The sequence below is a fragment of the Panthera onca genome, chromosome A1, assembly GCF_046562875.1.
Source record: "Panthera onca isolate mPanOnc1 chromosome A1, mPanOnc1 haplotype 2, whole genome shotgun sequence".
Taxonomy (NCBI): domain Eukaryota; kingdom Metazoa; phylum Chordata; class Mammalia; order Carnivora; family Felidae; genus Panthera; species Panthera onca.
In genome coordinates this window covers 37,622,365-37,643,469 of record NC_138339.1, presented here as the reverse complement: position 1 = coordinate 37,643,469, position 21,105 = coordinate 37,622,365, and positions in this window count along the sequence as shown.

Sequence of the window (21,105 nt, the reverse complement as noted above, 5' to 3'; positions counted from 1 at the left end):
TTGCAGGTAATGTGCTCACTGTTTTATCCCCAGAACCAACCATGAATTCTTTGGGCATAGTAAGTCTCAAAAGATATTTATTGAATAAAAATGTAAATAATCAACTGAAACCTAGACAATAGGATTTCAGATGACTATTTTTGTCTTCACACATCCCAGAATTGTTTCAAGCTGTTACAATAACGATGAAAAAAATTAACATTTTAATTATATATGCATATATATATTTAATAATCATATATATTTCAGTTTAGTCTTTCTGATCAAAAGGAAATGGTCTTGAAAGGGAAAATGCCAAAGGATCATTTATTGGCAAAATGTCTTGACTTTAAATGCCCAGTAAATACCTTGTCTGAGAGCCCACATTCAATATTCTTCCAATAATGCAGAGAAATAGTCAAAGTATATGTAAAGAATCAGATGTTTTGGGTAATGCATGATATTTTACAATGGAAAATAACATTAATTATCTTCCTCTACACTCAGGAATTTATCTAGTCTGCATTAGAGCTCATAATCTACCTCCTCATCCCCACCCCCCACAGTAACAGGTAGTGCTTGATGCTTAAAAGATACCGATCTGTTGTCAGTAACTTAGGGTCAAAATTTTATTACCAGGGACATTTTAATCATTTTATGGCTGCATGTTGTGTTCACAATGGGTCTTAGTGTTCCCTATAAAGCAATGCGTTTTAACAAGATTGTATTTCTTGGGAATACTTGCCCTTCACAGCTCAATTGGAGCTTGCCTTGAGAATTTTATGATACAGTTATTTACATAATAAAAATAATGAAATGAGGAGGAATAGTCATGCCAGGATGAAGAGGGTGTCAGCAATTTACCATTTTGAAGGAGTTCTTTTGTAATGATATAAAAATAGCTAGGGGGGAAAAGCAGTTATAAGATTATAAATAATCTTGGTACTCTGAACAGAAATAGAATCTGAATCATCATGAAATAACTTCAAAAACATTAAAAAAAGATTTCCAACCTTCCAGTCTCCCTATAAAGAGATCATTGGGAAATCATCTAATAAGAAAATGATTTGAATTTCAGCCCAAGCCACATTCTGCATTATTTAAGCAATTTTAGTTTTCATTAGCTATGTCCTTCATTGGCTTCCCTTGCACTGACCTGAGGCCAAGGCTAGTGCTTCTCTGAGAGGTCAGGTCATCTGATGAGTAGTCATTATGTTCAACCCAAAGTGGGACATTTTTGGAAAAATCTCTGTGTCTTATTGTCATATTTTCCAGCAAAGATTTAAAAAAAAATGTCTATAACTCATCCTTCGTAATCACCTTGCATTTTTCTCCTTGGCTAAAAAAATGATTAATCCAAATTAACCCAATCAAAATTAATCACAATAATACTTATGAAAAGTTGACTGTAAGCTGTCACTTTGTGAATCCAGAAGGGTGATTGACATTTTTCTTCAGCCTCAGAAATCTTAAAGTCCAGCGTCTCACATCTGTCCTTGCTCTTCTGATAATAGAGGTTTCCTTCTCTTTTTCAAATGTTATTTCCTAGGCCTAGCTCTACCTTTTCATGGTCACTTTGGTAACTCCATCTGTCCATTATACCTCTGTTTCCTTCATCTTCCAATTCTCTCTCTGTGCTAACTCTTTACCCCATGCTTAGCCATGCTTAGTCTCTTCCATGCTAGGAAGAAAACATCCACGAAACTTTCTCACGTTTAAACAATACTTTACTTGCCTTCCTTCCCAGGACATCAGTTATACTCACTCTTTCCAGTTTCTCAATTTCTATTCATTTCTTTGGCCACTATGATTGCCATTTCACGTTTAACATGACATTAAATCTGGTGTTCCAATGATTACCCAAACAGCTGAGCCAGAGAACAGTGCATTTGAATGCCCTGTCCATCTTAAACAGTCTCTTTTCCCTTCACATCTCTGACACCACTCCAATGGAACTATTGCATTGACTCACATATTTGATCATTTTGTTTTACGCAGAAAGGCTACCAGAAGTTTATATTTTCCATAGTATAAAATTTATTTCCTTAACACGTCACTGGTTTAACTTATTTATCATCATCTGTGTCTACTCTATGCAGCTGGTACAATGGATGGGCTTCTTGTTAGACTACCTCAAAATTTAGAGGGAGGGACCCTCTAAATTAGAGGGACCCTTGAATCTTCTTTTAGGCACCAATGTGAGGCCCATGGTAGAAGATTCATGAACTATTATGTTAGATCAATTCTGCTATTGGTGTAGAAGCAGGAAGGCTTCGCGTCTTGGGTTCTCTCCTCTGTGCCTCTTGTAAACATTACACCTTTCAGAGTCACACAACCAATCTTAGGGTTTGGGCATGAGAGAAAAGGTCAGAAACACCCACCTTGCCAGCATCTAGCCTAGGGCGTTTTTTTTTCCTTTGACAGTATTTTATTTTACTCTTTATTTTTAGATTTTATTCTCTCTTTAATTATAAAAAATATATAACATAAGAATTTACCATCTCAACCATTTTTAAACATGCAGTTCCCTGGTGTTAACTGTATTTATACTGTTGGACACTACATCTCTAGAACTTTTTTATTTTGCAAAACTGAAATTCTATATCCTTTGAACAACAACTCCTCATTTCTCCCTCCCTTCAGCCCCCGGCAACCACCATTCTATTTTCTGTTTCAATGAGTCTGACTACTTCATGTACCTCATATAAGTGAAATCATGTAGTATTTGTCTTTTTGTGACTGCCTTGTTTCACTTAGTATAATATCTTCCAGTTTCATCCATGTTGTATTATGTGGCAGGATTCCTTTATTAGAGGCTGAATAATATATTGTTGTATGTACATACCACATTTTCTTTCTCCATTCGTCCGTTGATGGACATTTACATTGTTTTCACCTTGTGGCTATTGTGAATATGTTGCAAGTAACATAAGTATACTATCTAGTCTAATTCTTGATCCTAAATGGGCAAAAGAAGTCCTTTTGTCTTACAAGTGGTCCAACCAATTCTCCCAGTTAGAATTGGGCTTCAGAATCTAATAATGAAAACATACATTCACCTCAAGTTGTTTCTCTGTCTCCCTCAGCACTGCTATCACCATTGATATTTCCAGGGATAGTAGAGGAAACCAATCTATTTGCTCATAGAGTTACAGCAATATGCAACACCTGATTTCATCTTGCCTTGATTTTTTTCCTAATATGAATAAATGCATTGCTTTACTAATTAATGTATATTGAGGCAGTTAAGGATCCAAGTGCATGATAAAAGAAAAAAAACCTGGATTTTGCAAATTTTTTGTACATTATTGCAGTCGTCATGCATGATATGATTGCCTAGTCTATGCTTAAATATTAGAAATACAAAGAAGAATAACACATTGTTCTACCCTCAAGAAGCTCAAAATCCAGTAGCAGAAATTGAGAGATGAACAAATGATTATAATACAACATGCCAGTGCACTGACAGAATAAAGCACTGAATGTTATAGGAGTACCTACGGGAGGTACTATCTAAGAGGGCAGAGGAAGGTAACACACAAAGGTTTCCTGAAGGAGATGACATTGGAACCAAGGACTGCAGGGTGAGTAAGAAATAGTGATAGGTAGGGATATACCAGTAAACCAAGTGCATTAGAGATTTCCGGTAATTTAATGACTAAAAAATGGACGTTGAAAGATTGGTCAGCATAGGAAGCACAGGAAGAGCTGACTCTTGAGCATGAAGGTGAAACAGAAATATGACTTTTGAGAATTGCACTGGAAGCAAGTTAAATGGAGACAACTAGGGGAAGGCATCTAAAATCCAGATCATTTTTAACTGGGTATTTTAGTGTACGCAGTTTGGGTCAAAATTGCACCAGAGAGTTAACGAAACCAATCTAATACGTGGAGGATTATCCTTCCAACAGCAAAAAGTCCCAACTTGCCATAAATTAGTAACATATTCACATCAACCCCAAAAGTATTCACTATTTGCCTTGCTCCCTTCAAAATACTTCTAAAGTTTACTCAGGCGAACATTTCTTTTCTAAGGTGTAGCCATTTAAAATGAGCCTTTACTGACTGAAGTGAAACAGAATAAGAGAAAATTAAGCAGAACATTAAAGTGTTTCCTCAGATGATCAGAGAACAAGGAGAGACTGAGACAGAATAGTCCAAGCAGCTGGGGCCAGGTGACTTAGGCCATTTAAAAGCATGATGGGTAAAACCTCAGGAATGTGTAAATGAGGTTAATCTTGCACTGGCTGGGAATGGATCTGATAATTTAGCAGGTCTTTCCATTTGGCAGTTAGTAAAGCTATAGTTCTCACTGGGACTGTGGGGATGGATGCAGTTGTTGACCGGCTGAGAAGGCGGATGGCCTCATCCAACCAGGTCACCATGACAACTAGGTGATCATTTCCAGTCATTGTGAGTGTTGCAAAACTGATTCCTAATAATTCTTTCCATGTTGTGGAGTCATCCTAGGAAGAGAATTGAAAGAGAAAACAGAATTATTTGTGAAATGTGTTGTGGCTGCAAAGCCCTGGGTTAAATATGGAGTTTTGTTTTTTATTACCAGAACTTTAAAAATAATGTCCATGGTCCAGAAATAGAACTTAATGAATAATAAGTCAATAACAGATCTGGGGGGCCTGACACATGAATATTACCAAGAACCTTTCTTCAGACATCACAAAAGACCTTCTTTACACTTAAAATTTTTTAATGTTTATTTATTTTGGGGAGAGTGTGAGTGGGGGAGGGGCAGAGGGCAAGGGAGACACAGAATCCGAAGCAGGCTCCAGGCTCTGAGCTGTCAGCACAGAGTCTGACAAGGGGCGTGAACCCATGAACCATGAGATCATGACCTGAGCTAAAGTCGGACACTCAACCAACTGAGCCACCCAGGCACCCCTGTTTTTTATTTATCTATCTATCTATCTATCTACCTATCTATCTATTTATGCTTTTATTCATTTTTGAGACAGAGACAGAGCGTGAGCATGGGAGGGGCAGAGAGAGTGGGAGACAAAGAATCCGAAGCAGGCTCCAGGCTCTGAGCTGTCAGCACAGAGCCTGACATGAGGCTCAAACTCACAAACCATGAGATCATAACCTGAGCCAAAGTCGGACGCTTAACCGACTGAGCCACCAGTCAGACCCTTAACCAACTGAGCCACCCAGGTGCCCCTCTTCTTTACATTTAACATTTGATTATTCAGAAAAAAAAGAAGCAATGACTGCTTTCTAGTGGCATTAAAAATAACACATAAATAATATTGGGTTTTGTTTACTTTAAATGTTTTTATATCAAAAAAATAAAATTTAACCAAGCTAGATTTGTCTTTTTCTTCCATCCTCATCTTCCACCCAGCTAGGACATAGCTGACCATAGCTTGAGGATGCAAATCCAGGTTAATGTGATTTTAACGCCAGGCCTTTGAAATCTCTCACCATGTTGTTCGTTTTCTAACCTTTAAGGAATGTCACACTCACATCCCAGATTTCATCTCTAATCCACCCTGTAGCTAATTTCAACATTATAGCTGATAACTTTTTCAACATCCTACACCTTCCTTTCTTCCACTTTTTCCACTAGCATGACCTTTTGCTTCATTCTACTATGGAAGCCGTATGTTACATCCTATATCACCTGAACGTTTTCTCTTTTACCACCAGGCCCACAGATGCTGAAACTGACCACTCTGGGAGTAATGCCTGTGCCCTCGGCCACTTCTGCTCCTTTCCACACCTACTCACGCTGTTCTTTGTCCTTTAGACTCTTGTTTTGTCTCTAGACTCTCTCCTCCTCATTCTCTTCCCCTGTTCTTTAGTCAGGTTCTGGCTTTAGCGGGTTCATTTGTTTATCTGACTAGCCTGAACACCATGGTCACCCATTTCTCCTCCATTCTTGTCTCTCACTAGTAACCAAGGATCTTTAACCCATCTCAGACTTCCTCTGCAGCTGTCCTGCCAATCCCCAATGTTGGACAAATCTAACCATCTGTTTTCTCTGCTTTCGATATCCCACTGCCAAGTAATCCTGGAAAAAGTCAAGAAACTGCCAGTTGGCTCCACTACAAATTTATGATATCTAATCTCAGCTGGCTCCTCAGGACGGCTTGGAAATCCTTTTATTCACAGTGGATTCTCCAAATTATTCCAAACTTCCTCCACTCCCCTCAAACCCTTTAGATCACTCCTTTCACTCGGTTTGGGCAAATGACCTCACCTCCTACTTCCCGTAGGAGATTGAGGTCATCCAACATACACTTGTTTAGTTATCTTCATAGATTATTTCTATCTGATCACTTTCCCTTAATGCAGAAAATAAGACCAGAGGCAGATCAAGCTACTGTGTCCCATCAGGGATGGGGGAGAAAATGGAAGTGGTTCTCACATGGGGCGACGGAACACAGACACAAAGACTGATAATAGAAGAAAAACTCAAACGGGGCCTCAGTACAAGGGAATCAAAGCACCAAGGATCTTGAGAAAGATGACGAGCTTCACCAGTGGGAAGTAGTCTAAATGAACTCCATGAGTGATGTAACAAAGGCCTCAGACAAGTTTTTAATACCACTGTTCATTTGCATGAATCCTCGGAGATTAATCAAATTAACTTAAAAAGAATAAAGTCGGTCCAACAACCCCTCAATTCCTGATCTTTCATAGCAAGATGGGTTAACCCTTTTAAAAAACAACAGTTTCCATTTTAAATTAGAGCCGATATGTATCATCTAGAACATGACTAGATGGTGTGTTACCTTGTCTTTCTGTTGTATCTTCATCCATTTCATTGTTTGCTGCTCCTTGTGGGCCTCCTGCTTTATTTGTCTCCAAAACACGTAAAAGAAAAGCAAAAGTAAAAACCTCCCTTAACTCCCAGTCCTCCCCAGCTTTTTCTCTCTTTTTTCTCTCTTTTTCTACTTTTTCTTCTCACCGTTCAATGGGTACAGTTTCAGTTATTCTCGATGAAAAAGCTCTAGAGATCTGCTGTACAACATTGTGCTTATAGTTAACAATACTTTACTGTACACTTAAGAAATTGAGGGTAGATCGCATGTTATATATATTTTTTTACCACAATTCTTTTTTTTTTTTTTTTTTTTTTGGGACAGAGAGAGACAGAGCATGAACGGGGGAGGGGCAGAGAGAGAGGGAGACACAGAATCGGAAACAGGCTCCAGGCTCCGAGTCATCAGCCCAGAGCCTGACTCGGGGCTCAAACTCACGGACCGCGAGATCGTGACCTGGCTGAAGTCGGACGCTTAACCGACTGCGCCACCCAGGCGCCCCCACAATTCTTTAAAAAAAGCAAACTTTGTTCTTACCACCCACCTCTGCACCTGCAACGTGTAAGTCAACCTATCGATCTCCAGCTTCTCTCCAGAACACTCATCTGGAACTGTCTTCTGCAAAGATACGAACTCCTCCTCAAATGCCAAACACCATGACCTTTCATCAGTCCTTGATCATCTTGGTCTTAGTGCTGGGAAACACATGTTTCTTACTGGCAGTATTTCTGCTCTCAAGTTCTACATTCCCACCTATGTCTCTGATTGCACTTGAGTCTTGCCTTGACTCACAGACCACTTCCAAGCACTGATGAGGAACCTTTCGTAAAGTTCATTTTCCCTCCTTATCCTCTGCCATTGAACTTTCACCCACCTATTCCTCTACATTACTGACTCTTATTTCTGTAGCTCTACCTTTGGCCTCTCCCCCACACTTCAGAGTTTTACCTCTCTACCAATGCAGAAAGTTCCATATGTCCAAAGCTGCATGCAAGGATAAGCAACATAAAATCAAGAATGCATTTCCTTGAAACATACTGTCTGGGTACAAATGCTGACTCTGCTTCTTACTAGCGTGCAGCCTTGGAGAGGTTATGTTATCTCCCTGTGCCTCAACTTTTTCATCTGCAAAATAGAGGTAATGAGAGTACCTATTTCCTTCCTCCACTATGAGGGTTAAAGAGTTAAATCACACAAAGTACCACAGTGAGCCCGGTATATAAATGCTCAGTAAATATTAGCTGTTATTATTCTCTCTTACCCTTTCTTGCATAAATCCTGTTCTTCAGGCTGTATTTTCTTTCTCAGTTAATGGCAGCAGCATCAGCTCAATCATCCATACTAAAATCGTCGCAGTCACCTTCTAACCTCTTTCTACATTCAGCTGTGCTTTATATCCAGTTTCCACCAACTACATAAACGTTTAATCTTCCATTTCCTTTCCCTCTGCTGCTGCCCAAGTCCAGAGCTTCATTATCTCTAACCTGAATTATTGCAACGGCTCCCTTCTGAATTGCCTGCCTTCCATCTTTACCCTCCGTTCATCCTCAGCTCAATGCTCCTTTGCTACGCACAGACATCATTTTAAACCCTTTTCTGTTTTATTATCACCTTCAGAACAAATTGAAATGTTGGGCACAATGTAGCTAATTTTCCTTCTTTACCTCCGACTAGGCACCTGTGCTGCCTTCGCCGACTGCTCCCAAAACACATCGGGTGCTTTAGTTCATCTGTGTGTCTGCAAAGCTGTTCTGTGTGCCTCCATAGCTTATCTACCCCGTCTTATTTATCAAATTTCTGCCTATCTTTCAAGCACCAGTTTAAATGGCATGTTAGTAAGCCATCTCTCTTGTAGCTCCATTCCCTGAGAAAGGTAAGAGATAGATGATGGATGATAGACAGATAGGTAGATAGATCTTAATTAATTTGTGTGGTATTTATTTGTTTATATTTCTATACTTGACTAGATCGTGAATTTTTTCTTTTGGACTATACTTTTTCTATTATTTCTAGCCCCCGCAGAGCTCCTGACACATATTAAGTGCCCTATGAAGTTGCATTGAATAATTCAGTCTGCTTCCCAAATGCCCCATGCTTACCTGTCTCTTTTTAAGCTTACAGAATCTAATACAGAAATCCCTTTCCCATTAACCCTACTTTGCTAGTCTCACTGCTTTCTCTAGTTCAGGACTTCATCACCACTGGCATAGATTATTACAAGAACCTCCCATTCGATCACCAGCTTTAGTTTCTTTTCCTCTCAAAGCCACCCATGATATATTGCTGCCAGAGGTATTTTCATTAACAACAGATTCTATGGTGTTATTCCATTGCTCAGAACCTTTCAAAGTGTCCCCTTGACTACGAGCAAAATGTAAACTCTTTAGCATTGCTCCTTCTAACTCTCCAGCATTACATCAGATATCTCCTCCCCACCCACCACACACATGCTATACTCCAGCATCCTGAACTCTCAGCCATTCCTTCAACCTAGAATGACCATACTCCAATATATTGATATCTTGTCCATCTGTCAAAACCCAACTTGAAAGGCCCTTCTTCCATAAAACCTTTCACAGACCCCTCAGTCAGAAATAATCTCTTCTCATCTTGTTTCTGCAAAGCTTAGGTAAAGGCATTTGTTTGAGCATGTCACATTCTCCCTACTATCTCAGTGTATGGTCTTCACATGATAGAGTTTTAGACAGTATTCTGTCCCCTTCAGTAGACTGTAAGTTTCAAGTCTCTAGGCAGAAGTTTTGTCTATCATTATTGAATTTTCCACAATGCACTATACAGAGTAGATGTCAGAAAAGGTTACTGGTTGAATTAAGAAGGCATACCAGAAGGAATGAAGTTAGAATGTGCAGAGCCAGAGAGAAGAAGGCATCTAAACAGTGGCCCAGAGACGGGGTCATGTAAATGTGTCTGGGTCTGAGGACTACAGTCAAAAATTAGTGAGAAGTAGAAAACAAATCTGTAAAGTTGTTTGTGTAGACCTCGAATGCCAAGCTGAGAGGTTAAAACATTATCTGTTGTTACTTGGGATTCTTGTAGTTTTGTGAGCAAGAGTGTTATTTGTTAAACATACTGTTTTCAACTTCTCTGATAGTTGATTTCAGAATAAAATGGAAGAAAGAGAACACGAGGATACAGTGAGAAGCCTTTTACATTTATCCAGGTTGAAGCGACCTTAACCAGGGCAATGACACCAAAAAGAAAGACCATAAAGACATTGTGAGGAAAAAGATATAGGATTTGGTAGAAAAAAAAAATTAAATGCAAGAAACAAAGAGAAAATGGTTGGGTTACTCAGATAGTTGCTAGATATTTCCTGCAACTAACATAATATCTGTTTCGAAGCACCTGTGTGGCTCAATCTATTAAGCGTCTGATTCTTGATCTCGGCTCAGGTCATGATCTCACGATCTCTCAGCCTTACGTCAGGCTCCGCACTGAGCACGGAGCCTGCTTAAGATTCTCTCTCCCTCTTCTGACCCTCCCCACCCCCAATCTCTCAAAACAAAGCAAAACAAAACAAAACAAAAAACAAACCAAATTACCAGAAAACGCCATAATATCTTTATATCTGCTTGTTACTGTATCTTGGTAATGGTTTAAAATACCAAGATATAGAAAGAGTGGCAGGAGATACTGCCACCACTCTGACTTGTTAGGAAGAGTGTGTAAATGAAGCAAAGGGACGGTAGCCTTTGTTGAAAGACATCTTATTCTCAAATTAAAAATAAATAAACTGACACTTGATATACTAAAAGTTCATGATAATGAAATGCCTCATGGTTTTTACTCTTAGTAGCATTATGATCTCAGAACTTCTAATAAACAGGAAGTCAGACATGCATTATACACTCTAGTAAAGCAGATTTAGGGGCGCCTGGGTGGCTCAGTCGGTTAAGCATCCACTTCAGCTCAGATCATGATCTGGTGGTCTGTGAGTTCAAGTCCCATGTCAGGCTCTGTGCTGACAGCTCAGAGCCTGGAGGCTGCTTTGGATTCTGTGTCTCCTTCCCTCTCTGCCCCTCCCCCACTCACACTCTGTCTCTCTCAAAAATGAATAAACATTAAAAAAATTGAGAAAAGCAGATTTAGAAAGATACAAGAGTGTGCTTACTTCAGCAACACAAATACTCAAAAGATACAAGAAGGAAAACAGTCTCTGATCCCCAAAGTGTTGCTCAAGAGAAGGTCTTAAGCGGCAACCCTGATTCTAATTAACCTAGAAGAAGATAGAAAGGAAGTAGCTAAGAATTCAGGGTAGCAAACAAAAGGAATTCTTCTACAGGTACACTTTAAATGGACCTGCATATGGACAAAATACAGATCACCTAACTAAGGATGAGAATACAAGAAGGCAAGAATTTATAGTGAACGGACTAAAAAGAATAAAAGTGGGACATGGAAAATTTTTTTAAAGATTTTTTAGTTTTGTGCTGAGTTAGAAAAAGAATTTAAAAAGCATAAATGCACTACTTGGAACCAAATAAAAAGCACAATTCCTATACTGTGTCCATTTTTTCATTTATTCACTTATTACCAAACAAATGTTAAGCTGGGCCTAATGGGCACAATAGAATGGCACTGCTCTTGCCCTCGGAGAGCTCCCAATTGCTACCCAAGATTTGGTCGTCAGACCAGAAAGCAAAGGGAAAGCTTGGCTAGAGGCACAAACCAGCAGAACAGAGGAAACCGTAAGGGAACCCTCTCTGGGCTAAATGAGTTTGTTTCCTGACCTGAATGAAATATATTCCAAGATGGACTTTGCAGAAGTGAATGGCATATCACATTTAAGAAGATTCAAAATCAAGGTTAAAAGGAGACATGCTAGAAATAGTAGCATGTTTTGTGTTTTCACCGTGACTTAATATGAGTCCATAGTGTGGCATGATTTACCACAAAGCCAAGACATGCTTATGTGATCTTAACAGAACTGACTGTCTCAGGGCACCCTGAATTGTGCAGACCATCATTCCAGAGTTTTGAAAGCACAGTTGCCTATCTCAAACGGTGTATAGGTAAAAGGAAGCTTAGTTGTGGCCATGGATTGAACGATGGTGACCAGAGGTGACACAGAGTATAGTCAAAAAAGAATGCAGAGAACGGTCACAGAGACAGAATAAAACCAGAAAAGTTTTATATCTTTCGTGGTGGGGGAGAAGGTAGAAGATTTTTTTAGGAGTGCATAGTCAGAGCTCTTTTTTACCAGTTTTTAAAAGATGCTTCCTTGAGGGGTGCCTGGGTGGCTCAGTTGGTTAAGAGTCCAACTCTTGATTTCAGCTCAAGTCATGATCTCACAGTTCCTGGGTTCGAGCCCCATGGCAGACTGTACTAACAGCACGGACCTTGCTTGGGATCTTCTCTCTCCCTCTCTCTCTCTCTGCCCCTTCCCGACTCACACACTCTCTCTCTCTTTCAAAATAAATCAACTTTAAAAAATAAATAAATAAAAATAAAAGATGCTCCCTTGAACACAGCAGAAAATATAAAAGGACAGCCTTTCCCAGGCAGTCTCCACCCCAGGTTCATCCTGCCTTGTGAGTGGAAAATAGTACTCCTTCCTCTGGGTAGATACATTCCTACTATAGAACACCCGAGGAGCTGGGGTTCAGCCTTCCACTGTTCTCTTGGCCACGTGCCTTTGGCAAGGGAGCAAACTGCATGCTTCTACATGGCTCTTGTGTAGTCAACTCTTCCAAGAAGTCCATGAAAAAAAAGGACAGAAGATGGCAATGAGAAGACCTTTGGCATTTATGTGGCTTAATCCTGCCATTTCATTGGACAGGTACCAAGCACTGGGGGCACATTCCTTCCCACCCATTTCCATGTAGAATCATTTCCATTTGTGAATCACTCTAGGCCTCCTTCTGGCCCAGCGCGCACACTTGCAGCCCATTTCACAAATGAGTAAGCAGACCCACATACAGGGTGGGAGCCATTGTGCATCTCAGAGTGTACATTAAGATGTACATGAGGCAGTGGCGTCTGGGGGGCTCAGTCGGTTGAGCGTCAGACTCTTGGTTTCCGCTTGGTCACAATCTCACAGTTGGTGGGATCGAGCCCCACGTCAGGCTGTACGTCGTGGTGCCTGCTTGGGATTCGCTTTCTCCCTCTCTCTCTGCCGCTCCCCCGATTGCTCACACGCTCTCTCTCTCTCAAAATAAATAAACGTTAAAAATAAAGGTGAATATGAGGCAGATGGAGTATCTCATGGTGAAGAGAAGGAATGAAAGTGTGATGTGAAAAAAAATGGAAGAAGCCTGACGCTCAACGATTGTGAAGTTAATCTACGCTGGATTTACAAACCACTCAATCTGGCTGTGTATTAAAATCACCCTAAGTGTTTGTTGACGGTAGAGATTTTTGGTCTCCCCACCCAGTAATTCATAAGAAGTAGATCTGAAATGGGAAGCTGAAATCTGTATTTTTATCAAACATTTAAGGCAGTTTAATGCAGACCGGCTTTGAGGACTCCGCAAAATCACCGCTTTCCGCGTATCATCCCTTGCTTACCAAACTAGAATGGCTTCCATCTTCACACTCTGTTAAACATGAAACCCTCTCCCTAGCTTAAAGACTTTTCCTAGTTTGGTGTCCCATGACACTGCTAACCTTACCTCAGAGCACTTTCCAGCACAAACCTCATTGCAAGCAGAAGGCCTTCTCAGTATCCAGCTAGGCCCCCTTCCTCCACACATATCAAACTTCCTCATATTCCTCAAAGTCCAGTTTAATTAACACCTCTTGTCCACAGACACCTCCAGCTAGCATCGCCCTGAAGCTCTCTGCCTTCTCCAGACTTACTATATTTACGGCCTGTGTCTTAGCATTTACTTTTTTTTTTTAATGTTTATTTATTTTTCAGAGAGAGAGAGACACAGAGCATGAGCAAGGGAGGGGCAGAGAGAGAGAGAGGGAGACACAGAATCCAAAGCAGGCTCCAGGCTCTGAGCCCGATGCAGGGCTCCAACTCATGAGCCGTGACACCATGACCTGAGCCCAAGTCGGCTGTTTAAGCGACTGAGCCACCCAGGTGCCCCAGCACTTATGTTTTAAATATACACTGTTGTTTGCTGCCTTCTGGGTCCTGGGTGTTGGTCTCATCTACAAAATCAGTTTGTAAGATACTTCTTTGTATACACCCCACTTTCTACCGTGCCCATGGGTCCGTAATAATATTCATAAGTCAACATAGCAACAGAGAAAGGAAGAAGAAAAGAGAGTATGTTTTGGCAAATGTAACTAAAAAGTCAGGCACATCAGCTCTGCTTTCCACCTCAGTACACAGAGAGCTCTTCTTTTCCAATTGTTGCAGCTGAAGCCCCCTATCTCACCCTCATTGGCCAGGTTGGGTACATGTCTGTTACTAGAGCAAGGGGTGAAATTAGCCCCACCCAAACCACAAGGAATGATGTGAAGAAGGGTGATTGCTCAAAGGAATATTGAGTAGCTGTTACCAAGAGCTAAGGGGAACTAGTCACTGGGGAGGGGAAAATAACAGATATCTGTGTCTCCAGGGAAAATGTCTAGGTCACAGAAGAAATGAAAACTCAGAAGTGTGTCAAGAAGTAAATCCTTCAAAAGAGACTGGATAGGAAAGGGGAAGAAAAATAAGAAATGTAGAGTTTTAGAGAGCTTGAGTTTGAAATCACAGGTGCTTGATGAATAGCGTGGGTAAAGAAACATTTCTCTGATATATGCCTCCCATTATAAACCACAAAGAGAGCATCTAGTTGAGGGAAATTTGGGAGGCTAAATATGAGAAAGCTACCAAAACTGGCTGGAATTTCTAGAATTAGACTCCAGATCACAATAACTTTACCCCCACATGGTCCAGAGGGGCAACTAGAGAATCTCTGCTAGCCAGACACGTCAGGACTGGTTAGAACTTGGAAAGTGGAGGCGAATATAAACCTGATGTATTAATCCAATATTAACTACAGGGTACATCGTACAACTAAGTACGATGAATTTCTCTAACGTTACTCCGGTAAAAAATATCTTACTTGGATGCAACTAACATTTGACCAGAGCTTCGATGTAATGTTCACTGGTGTTCAACCCCACTGATAGATAGGCTTATATGGACGGAATACCAGAATAGTCTCTTGCATTAACCAGTAGAGCAACTTGTATTTTTTTTTGTACAAAGGCTAAATATATTTTAATTACACTAGATGAAAGTAAAAGCTAAATCTCGATATCTTCAGGACTCGGTCTTTTTCATGTTTACATGATGTTTTAAATCTGTGAAATAATAGGCCTAATTCTCCAAAGTGGGTTGGAAAATATCTTGCATATGGTACCTATTCAAGGCGGGTCAAAATGGCCATTTAGCTGACCCTCACATTCAAGAAGGATCTCAGATTTAGGTTTTTTGACGTTGTTTTCGCATAAGGTTACACAAATATTCCCAGAGACAAACTGCTAAGATTGAAAGAAATCAATGCTCTTCACACAACTTTAAGTGCCCATGACATTATCAGAGCACACAATTCACTGCGTATTGTAAGTTAACACATTTGCAAAGAATCTATAACTATTATTTTATAAATTGCCTGATTAGGTTATCTTGAATTTGAGTAGTTAAAAGTATTGTTAAATGTAAACTTTTATTTAGAACAAAAACTTTATAGAGATTGACTTACAAAAGGCTGTACATACTTAATGTACACAACTTGATGAGTTTGGAGATAAGTATATACCTGGGAAACCGTCACCACAATCTGTGCCATAAACATATTGATAACCTCCAAAAGTTTCCTCTTTCCCTCCTTTTTTTTTTTTCATTTGTGTGTGTGAGAAAACCAATTAATATGAGATCTATTCTCTTAGTGAATTTTTACATATACAACACGGTATATTATTAAATATAGGCACTATGTTGTGGAGTAGGTCTCTAGGATTTGTTCGTCTTGTGAAACTGAAACTTTAAACCCTTTGACCATCCCCTCCTGTTTATCTCTCCCCCAGCCCTTGGCAACCACTGTTCTGCTCTCTGTTTCTGTGAGTTTGGGGCTATTTTCCATTCTTCATATAATTGGAGTCATATAGTATTTGTTCTATTGTATCTGGCTTATTTCACCTAGCAAATGTCCTCCAGGTCCATCCATGTTGTTGAAAATGGGATTTCTGTCTTTTTTTAGGGCTGAATAATATCCTATTGTATGTAAATACTACATTTTCTTTATACATTCTTCCATCAGTGAACATTTATGTTGTTTCCATGTCTTGGCTATTGTAAACTTTTAATATCTTCTTTAATGATTGTAACTCAATGTTGGCTTTTCTTAAATTTTTTGTATTCAGTGTCTTCTGACCCCGGTCCCATAAATGACGTTAAAGAGGTCATACTTACATACAGCAAGAGAGAAAAGCTCTTTGCAGATTGGTTCAAGAAGAAGGCAATATGTCATCAGAACATCTGCCCCCATGACACAGCTAAGCACCTATGTTGTATTTGTGCAAACTGCCCCACTGTGTCTTTTTGGAAGGTAGCAGGGCCTTTCCTAGGGCTAATGCTGGAACCTGATTGGGAGGGTTAAGAGACAAGTGCAGAAGAGAAGGTAAGAAGGGGAAAAACACCTCTGGGTTCCTTCCTTGCCTGCAGCTATGATACTAAAAGCATACATTTCTTAGAAAATCCCTGTCTCTAAATATGACACTTACAATATTCATGTGCCATGGGTTTTCTGGAACAATCTTAGTTTCAAATATTATATTATGTTTCTGAATTGAAAATTCAATTTGTGTGTGTGCGTGTGTGTGATCTTATGCAGAAATAAGAGGAGTAAAAAAGAGAAAAAAAGGTTTTTTTCCTCCTTACAGTTTCAGAGGACATCTGGAGGTAGGATCTGGAGCTAGAGGGGGGAAAAGGACAGATATATTATGTCCATTCCCTCTTACAGATCATGGTATGAAAGGTGGAATTTCTCGGTGAACCTTGAAGAGTCAGGGGCAAGGGAAATCTCTTATTTATACACATATGAGCTAAAATGGCTTGGCAGTATATACATAGTTTCACTTTGATAGCAGAATAACCTTTCAAGAATTCTGAAATATAAATAAGAAATCAAATAAAAATGATATAGCTCCCATTAAATAAAAGCAAAGTGTGCAGCAATGTAACACAAAGCGTGGCTTCTAAGGGCCTAGTGACAAATCACTTGAGCCTTGCTCTTAAGAATTATCTCATATCTGGAGCCCCACACCAGAATTATACATTATATTGCACATTTATTTCTCAGTTAGGATAATGCGGGGTTGATCTCTCTGAAACAGCTGTCCATTTTGTGCCTTCATATTTTAATGCATCTTCAGGACACAGCCAACCAGCCAGCTTAAATCTTCCATTGGCAGGACAGCATCATAACTTAGTTTAACATTTCCTCTGGTGATTTTTTTTCTCTGCAGTTGATGTACATGTCAAATAAAGTCTGTCAAAGCTCTTTCTCATAACATAAATTCCAGATGTTTTTGGCTTCCCAAAAGGAAGATGTAATAGGTTTGCTTTTACTAATACACTTAGATAATGAAAATAGAAGTATGGCTATAAAGTCCTTTTATATGCTTTTCATGTTGAAGTATGTAAGCCATAATATGTGTTCCTGTTCTTCCTAAATGAGGTCTATATGCAGGGGGGAAAAAGAGATTTAAAGTGGAAAGAAAATGGAGGTGGTATTAGGCCAAGCTAAAACATAGCTACTTTTGATGAAGAAAAATCAAAAAGATAAAATATACTGTAACTTTACACTTTACATTGTCTTCATTCATTCTATATTCAGGAGTCATTTATTAGGAATCTATTGTGTACTCAGCACTGTGTGGTAAACGAAAGGCAGAGCAAACCTTCTCCAGCAAGAGACAAGGCTTTTATCGTGGAAAAATCAGTGACGTAGTCAAAGACAACATCGAAGTGACTGTAAGGTAGGCATCACTAATTAAAAACGTAAGCAATTTCTTTAAAAAATCAGCTGAAAGGAATAATCACTTGGTGTGGGGTTAATCTTGGGAAATACTAAGGCAGATATAGTCCAATATGTGGACCTCAGCCTAGCCAAGCGGTGTCAGCATCACAGGGGAACTTGTTAGAAATGAACATTTTCAGACTCACCCCAGAGCTACCGTCAGAAACTCTAGGGCTAGAGCCCAACAATCTGATTTTTCCTGTGCCCTCAAGGTGATTCTGATGCCCTCCAGGACTGCTCCAGGGCAATGCTCCAGGTGAGGGACAGTCACTCACTCACCGTCGTCAGCGATCAGACACCCTTAAGTTCCAGGTGGCAAGGTATGTCTGGTGTGTCTAAAAAACAGGGTCTTCGCCAGAATTCTTCCCAGAAAAACTTTAAAGCCAAAGTCCTGTCATTTAAATCTTCTGTCCTCTAGCAGAGCTATGAGGAAAAATCCACTTCAGGCAAGGTCAACATAGAATATTTTACCTTTCCCTCACCAGAAAGTCATGAAACCGAGAACCATGTTGCTTTCTGCTGCTACAGGATTCTAATCAGAGGCTGATGTAAGTAGAAACTGACCCAACTGTAGCTTTTAGTCTCTCTGGGAAGGAGTTCCAGACAGCCCATGGTGTGTTTACTAAATTCCTATGGGCAGTTTCAAAATGTGTCACATTCAAATCATGTGGCCTTTGACCTAAAAGGGGAATCTCTCTGTCTCTCTGCCTTTCTCTGTAAAACCCACTCGCATTCTCCTTCATTTCTTCTTTCAGTTTTAGGATATATTATTTAAAACTCAAACTGAATTTCTACATGTCTGAAGCTTTATGCACTCTAAGTATTCTGGTTTGTTTTTTACTGGGTTTGGGCTATTACAAATTGATCTTTCAACCTGACTATTTTTTCAGTTTTCTTAGAGGGTGGTATATGCTATGAAATATAAAAAGTTTCTCATTTACTTTATCTTTGCTCTTTGGATGTCTTGAATGTATGATTTACCTTTGGTTTCGGCAAGTGGTTTTCAGTTAGGAACAACTTTTGTTCCCCAGGGACACTGGCAATGTCTGGAAACATTTTTAGGTATTACAACTGGGCGGGGTGGGGGTCGTTGGGTAGTGCCCCTGGCATCTAGTGGGTAGAGGCCAACGGTGTTGCTAAGCAGCCAACAATACATTGGGCAATGTCCAATTCTCTGTCCAAAATGTCAGTTGTATTATGGAGGTAGAGGAACTGTTTTCCTTGGATCCCACTCTGTATAAAAGAGAAAGCCGAATGGAACAAAACAAAGCAAAACAAACAAACAAAAGCATGTGGCAGGATTTAGCAATGTAAGTGCTCCTGAATGTGTAGGGGTTCCTTTATGAGACCAATGTTGGTTTCATTGTGCCTAACAACCTCTCTTTTAAAATGAAAATCCTCTCTTATTTAAAAAAAAAGGGGGGGGGCAGAAAATTACCTTGGGACAATTGTGGAAATATTTGGCAGTAGAATTTCTTAGTCATAGAGCCATGGGGTTCCCAGAATTTTTCAATTATAAACTCCTTCAGGTTCTTCTAAGCCATAACCAACACCAACAGCTACACCAACACCTTATAGATTGAGAACATAGGTGAAACGTCTGGTTAAAACTTGCTGGCCCTGGAGGTGGGCTCATTCAGATCTCTCCTTTACTCTCTGCTTCCCTCCTACACTCTCCAATTTCTCTCTTCTTGCCATGATATCCTTCTTATTTCCCCTCCAGCTCACTCTAGTTGTCTCTTTTCCCATGCCTCTCCTCTCTTCTGTCTCTCCTCTTCACCCGGCCTCCAAAACTCTCTCCTTCCCTTTTCCTTCTCCTGTGCTCCTTGCTGTCGATACCACATACTTCTATACATGTGTGTAGATCTGGATTTGTGTAGTGTGAAAAGAGTACACTCTTTGTGTAGTCACTCGTAATCACTCAGAAACTAAAATCACTCTACTCTAGTTCTGGTTCTGGCTTTGAAAACTCTCCATTTGCTCTCTTCCTCCAAATGCACTGTCCTGGTCTTGTACATGGAAAAAAAGAAAATCAGAGCCTAGCGTGAAAAGAACCTCGTACTCCCATTTAGGGAAAAAAAAAAAAAAATCAGGAGGTGAGTGCTTCTCCCTGTGTTCTCCTTATTCTAATCCCCGTGCTAAGAAAAAGGGTTTTAGATTAAAAGGAAATTAGCTTCTCATTTGTTATTTGTCAGTAACAGTGAACAGGAAGTTTGTGCGTGCCAGACATCTACTGATAACAATCAGTTAAATGTTCAAGCAAAATAATTAACTTCCATTTATTTGGCTGTCTAATTTCTTCTTTATTATGTCCCAGCTAAGTTCCATCCAGGTTTGTCTTTTTGTTTTGCTTTGTTTTGTTTTCGATGCACTATGCTGCATGCATATTTAGGATTATGCAAAGCCAAACACTGATAAAGATCAACAATTATTTAATTACAATTATATTATATTGCATGGCACATGTTATGTTTGCATTGAGTTGTGTAATTGGGCACACCACATTTCATATTTTCCATTGCTATATAGCATGCTGTTCACGACAAAGAATTGTCCAATCTGCCATGTTCTCAATATTAATATTGACTATACTGGCTTGTATTTGCTTGGGTCATGAAGATTTAATAATTTAACAATAGGTCATTGGAGCTCTGTTGTGTCATCAAATAATTATAGAATTTATGTTTTATCAGTGGCAAAACCACTGTAGTATTCTAAATTCCACTTATTGTCCTTTAGCTTAATGCTTACTGTTACCCTTTCTCGACATGTTTTCCCATCATGAAAATTAACCCACTCTATATCTTTCTGGAAAGAAAATAAACTGCTCCCTTGCCAAGCCGTTCATTATGCTGCTGCTTCCCTTCATGAATTGTGATCTAACAGTGGCCCAGCAAAAAGCCCAAGCTTTTGAAGTGTTGTGCTAATTTGATTAATACGTAGTTACATCCTGTTATGATGCACTTTGCCTTATGCATTTTAAATGGAAAATGCCGAGTGGATTACATCGGTGTTAAAAACACAGCATACTAAATGAACAGTACTGAAAGCAGTCTATAATAACAAACTCCACAACCACTTTAAACACGCAGAAGGTTATTGTTTGCAGGTTAACGATAATTATATGAAAATACACGTTTTTACAACAATGAAGATGTCAATAAAAATACTGGTGAGGTTAATACAGCTGTGCTTAAAAATATTTATTCTGCCAGTAATTTAAAAATAATTCTATAAGTATCCTGACATCATCATCGAAATTATGTGTGTATGCAATCTCTACATGTATATAAGCAGTTTGTGAATTCTTTGGATAAAAATCGCTGAAGTCAATCTTAAAATACGTAGGGAATCAAAGAGTA